Source organism: Oncorhynchus keta, chromosome 7 (genome assembly GCF_023373465.1).
Source record: "Oncorhynchus keta strain PuntledgeMale-10-30-2019 chromosome 7, Oket_V2, whole genome shotgun sequence".
Classification (NCBI taxonomy): Eukaryota; Metazoa; Chordata; class Actinopteri; order Salmoniformes; family Salmonidae; genus Oncorhynchus; species Oncorhynchus keta.
Window position 1 is genome coordinate 8,973,148 of NC_068427.1, and position 5,915 is coordinate 8,979,062.

Sequence of the window (5,915 nt, forward strand, 5' to 3'; positions counted from 1 at the left end):
TTGTTGTTTCGAATCCCTGACTAGGTGAAAAATCTGTCGATATGCCCTTGAGCAAGGCACTTAACCCTAATTGCTCCTGTAAGTCGCTCTGGATAAGAGCGTCTGCCAAAAGACTCAAATGTAAATGTAATGCACTTGATTCAGCAGCCCTAGTGCCATTTTGAACCATTTCATATGTCTGAAGGTAGAACTCTGCGGGCCCAAAGAGCAAATCAAGTGCACCTACAGAACTACTGTTGGCCAATCAGATAGCTCAGATCACTGTGTCTGCACAGTTTCCTCGAGCCATAGGCTGGAAAAAGAAGCCTCAGAAGCGCACAGCAAAGTTGATACTGTGAGGTTTCAAAACGTTTACCATGACTAGAGAGAGACTGAATGAATACAGCAAAGAGCTGTTGTTTTTATAAAGTACGTTCAATTTTAAGTTGTTATTCAAAACACTGTCAACACTTTGTTCAACACTGTATAATGTGTGTTCTCCTTACTTCCACTCACACTACAACCAGCACTACAGCTGTCAGAGGAAGGCACAGCAAAATTGTCAAAGACTCCAGCCACCCAAGTCAAAGACTGTTCTCTCTGCTACCACACGGGCAAGCGGTACCAGAGCGCCAAGGCTCCTTAACAGCTTCTATCCCCCAAGCCATAAGACTGCTGAACAATTAATCAAATGGCCACCGGACTATTACATTGCCCCCCCATTTGTTTTTACACTGATTATCATCTATGCATAGTCATTTAACCCCTACCTACATGTCCAAATTACATTGACTAACCTGTACCCCCGCACATTAACTCTGTACCCGTACCCCATGTATATAGCCTCGTTATTTTAATTTTATTGTGTTCATTTTTATTTTATTATTTACTTTAGTTTATTTAGTAAATATTTTTTTTAAACTCTATTTCTTTGTTTGGTAACTGCATTGTTGGTTAAGGGCTTCTAAGTAAGCATTTCACGGTAAGGTCTACCTACACCTGTTGTATTCGGCATTCATATGTGACAAATAAAATGTGATTTGATTCGATTTGGAACGAATGAGTATAGCAAAGTGTTTTGTTAAGCTTGCATTGTTATTATTAGCTGCGTGTGTCTTTTTTAATATGGAGGAACATTTCACTTTCTCTGGTCATAGGAGTAACCGAATGAATTGGTGCATGAGGCAGAAATAATGCAGTGCAAGTTTTACCATCAACTGGAAGACTGTGTCCCCTTTTCTCAGTGGAGGGAGAGCGGAGACAGGGAGTCGGGTGAGAGGCAGCGTCACCTCTGCTCTCCCTCCCTCCTCTCAGCCTGACCATGAGATGCAGGCCATCAGTCCAGTAAGATTAAATAAAAAGCTCATTATTATGCTCACTCAGCTGTGCCTCACAAGTAATACAACAAATGATATATTATCAGACCCTATTCAGACCCCTTCACTTTTTCCACATTTTGTTACATTACAGCCTTATTGTAAAATGGATGTGCTGCTGGAAGGCTTCGCCCCAATCCGAGGTCCTGACTGGGGCGAAGTTGCGCATCCCCTCAGCATGATGCTGCCACCACCATGCTTCACCGTAAGGCTGGTGCCAGGTTGCCTCCAGACGTGACGCTTGGCATTCAGGCCAAAGAGTTCAGTCTTGGTTTCATCAGACCAGAGCATCTTGTTTATCATGGTCTGAGAGTCCTTTAAGTGCTTTTGGCAAACTCCAAGCGGGCTGTCATGTCATTCTACTGAGGAGTGGCTTCCATCTGGCCTCAGTCTCATAGCAAAGGGTCTGAATACTTCTGTAAATAAGGTATTTCTGTTGTTTATTTGTTATACATTCGCTTTGTCATTATGGGGTATTGTGTGTAAATTTATGAGAAAAAAAAACTTTAATCCATTTTAGAATAAGGCTCTAACGTAATTTTTTTTTTTTTAAGTGATGGGGTCTGAATACTCTCCGAATGCACTGTACACTATATATGCAAAAGTATGTGGGCACACCTTCAAATTAGTGGATTTGGCTATTTTAGCCACACCCGTTGCTGACATGTATATACAATTGAGCACAAAGACATGCAATCTCCATAGACAAACATTGGCAGTAGAACGGCCTGACTGAAGAGCTCAGTGGCTTTCAATGTGTCACCGTCATAGGATGCCACTTGTTGTTTGTGTACATGGATTTTATAATGTCATATGTTTTTCCCCCCAACACCACTTTCCATCAATTTGTATAGCAGACCCTCATGCCAAATTGAGTCAAAAGCTTTTATGAAATCAACAAAGCATGAGAAGACTTTTTGTCTTTGTTTTGGTTTGTTTGTTTGTCAATTAGGGTGTGCAAATTGAATATGTGATCTGTCATACGATAATTTGGTAAAAAGCCAATTTGTCATTTGCTCATTGGACTCACCTGGACTCCTTCACTTTGTTGATTGCCCCTCCTATATCTGTCTGTTCCTCAGTTGGTTCCCCGTGTCAGCATTATTGTCGTAATGTCGTTTTGCCCCCCCCCCCCCGTCCAGACGCTGTTCTGGTTTTGTTATATGTCCATTGTTTCATTAAATGTTCATTCCCTGTACTTGCTTCTCGTCTCCAGCGCCTGTCCTTACATGTAGTTCATTCAATGTAATTGGAGAATCCAGAGAGTTCTGGTAGTCTTTAATAGTTGATTCTAAGATTTGTATTTGAGCATATATTTTTGGGCTGTTTGTTCTTTGTTATAGGGCCAAAAATATTGGAGAAGGGGTTTACCCATCTCTGTTTTGGATAGATAACTCACATTTTCCCAGAAGTAGTTAGTCTATTCATTCTTCAATTACATTGAGCTGATTTCTGACTTGCTGTTCCTTCTTTTTCCGTAGTGTATTTCTGTACTGTTTTGGTGAGTCACTATAGTGAAGGCGTAGGCTCAGGTTTTCTGGGTCTCTATGTTTTTGGTTGGATAGGCTTCTAATTTTCTTTCTTCATTTTCCTAGTTTTAATTTTTTTTGATGGTTTGATGGTGAAGCTGAGAGGTCAAATATACTGTTAAGGTTTTCTACTGACAAGTTCACACCTTCACTATTACAGTGGAACGTTTTGTCGAGGAAGTTGTCTAAAAGGGATTGAATTTGTATAATTGTTTTTTGGTAGGTTTCCACACTACTTTCCTTCCATATATATAATTTCTTAATATTATTCAGTTCCTTTGGCTTTGATGTGTCATGATTGAGTATTGCTCTATTCAAGTAGACTGTGATTTTGCTGTGATCTGATAGGGGTGTCAGTGGACTGACTGTGAACGCTCTGAGAGACTCTGGGTTGAAGTCAGTGAAAAAGTAGTCTACAGTACTACTGCCAAAATATGAGCTATAGGTGTACCTACCATAGGAGTGCCCTCGAAACCTACCATTGACTATGTACATACCCAATGTGTGACTGAGCTGCAGGAGTTGTTACCGTTTTTTGTTGGTTATGTTGTCGTAGTTGTGCCTAGGGGGGCATATGGGGGAGGGAATGCTGTCACCTCCAGGTAGGTGCTTGTTCCCCTGTGTGCGGAGGGTGTCAGGTTCTTGTCCGGATCTGGCATTTAGGTCGACACAGGCTAGTACATGTCCCTGGGCCTGGAAATGATTGATTTCTCCCTTCAGGGTGGAGAAGCTGTCTTCATTTAAGTATGGGGATTCTAGTGGTGGGATATGCTGTAGGTAGCACACAGGAGGACATTTTTCTCTGTTAAAACCTGTTGGGGATAGGGCTGTTTACTGCCCCCTCTGGAGTAATTGCGTGCCCATAGGAAACAGAATTTTGTTTTGTCAAAAGTTGCTAATATATGCAAATAAAAAATATTATTGAATAGAAAACACTCTAAAGCTTCTAAAACCGTTTAAATTGTGTCTGTATGTAAAGCAGAACTCTCAGGGCAGTCATTCTCCCAAACTCTCTCTTGTCATCAGAAAAGTTGGCCCAACTTTGACATCATCGCCCCCACCCCTCCCAAGCACCTACAGGTCTGGGAACAGTCTCTTTGTCTTCAGCGCGATGTCTGCTTCCAATGGGGCTTCTCATTGTGAGAATCGCGCGCTCACGAGAGTTTTGGCGGCCGAAACCTTTCGGTCACGTGAAAAAACAGGTTACTCTCATGCGCGCTCTGCTCCGGTCCTGTCTTTTTTCCAAGATCGATTAAACGGTGCCTGTGTTTCTGTTCGTCCTCACGATTGCTGTACACCTTTATAACATGTTAAAGCTTGATTATGAACTTAGTTTGACAAGTTTAGTCGACATATAATATGTAATTTCAACGTTTTGGTGCGCATCCACTTGACTTTTGGCTGCATTTCAACCGAAATGTGTCGTGTTTGAGAACCGAAAGACACAGACTGCAAAACTAAACGCTGTTTTTGGTAAGTATAATTCCTTCCAGGTCTTCTGATGGAAGAACAGCAAAGGTAAGGGAATATTTATGTGGTAAATTTGGGTTTCTGTGGACTCCAAGATAGAGGAGCCATAATGCTACTTTTTGAGCGCCGACTCATAGTATTAGCCTAGTGAACGAAACCTGTAACGTTAAAAATAAATGTAACACAGCGATTGCATTCAGAATAAGTATATCTTCCTATATATATGTAGAACATGCATATTTAGTCAAAGTTTATGATGTATATTCCTTGTTAGCTGACGTTATCTGCCGGAGCTATCGTCATTTCTCAGGACATTTGAGTAGCATTTTTTGAACGATGCATCATTGTAAACAGAGATTTATGGATATATATAGCATATTATTGAAAGAAAACATAAATGTACTGTGTAACATGTTATATTACTGTCATCTGATGAAGATTTCAAAAGGTCAGTGAAATTATTTTTCTTTTATCCTGCGTTTGTTGATTGCATATTTTTTTCAACTTGGCTATGCAAATTAGCTGTGTCTTCGGTGGTGGTTTGACATAAATATGTGCTATGTTTTCGCCGTAAAACATTTTAGAAATCTGACTTGCTGGGTAGATAAACAAGGTGTTTATCTTTCATTTGAGCCATTGGACTTGTTAATGTGGAGGTTAAATTTTTTTTGGAATATTTTTGCGTTCCATGCGCCACCTTCCAGCTGAACGTGGGGGGGGTTCCCAAATTGGAACCCTAATCTCCTTCTGGTTAAGATCATTTTATTTTGAATTTCTAGCCAAATATAAAATGTTCTGTTTTGATTAATTTAATAGAGTGAGTTATGTCTGCTCTATACCAAATTAGCATACACCCTGAGTCCCTTCCCTGTTTCACACCTGGTAGTTTGGTGAATGGGAAACTGTAACCTGGGGGGCAACCAGTGGGCCCATCTCCTCTATACCATGTTTCTTGTAGGATGACAATGTCTGTTTTTCCAGGTTCCTGTTCTTTAGGCCAAAGTCAGATGACCTCGGATGACCTCTGATGATTCCAGGATGAGATAGTGAAGGCTTTGTGTTCCGTAAAGTGTCCAATGTTGTTAGTCGTGTGGTTTGCCTCAGACCAGCAAGTGTGAGCAGAGCCTGCTGAGCATCTGGTACATGCCATTGGCTTGGGCTAGTGTAAGACTTGGGGTTGAGGCTGTTTGCCTGCTCATGGTTTGGGCATATGTGTGACTTTCATCTTGAGGCCCTCTTTGCAAGACTGGGGGGGGCATGGGGTGGGCAGGAGTGGCATAAGTCTGATCTGAGGGGACCTGGTGGGCATGATTGACTTTGGGGGTTGATGATTTGTTGGGGTTGGGGTGGGGGTGTGGATGTGGCTGGTGGTGCTGTGGTGCTGTGGTCTGGATGTAGGTCCAGTAGTCAGTCTCCCTCCCTAGCAGACTGACTATCGGAATGTGTGATAGAATAATATTACTACAGACATGTTTAGTATCTATTTGAAACCTTGAAACATATGGATGTATGATCTCTGTGGTAACATGTAGCTGTACAGTGTGAACGTGTCACGCCCTGA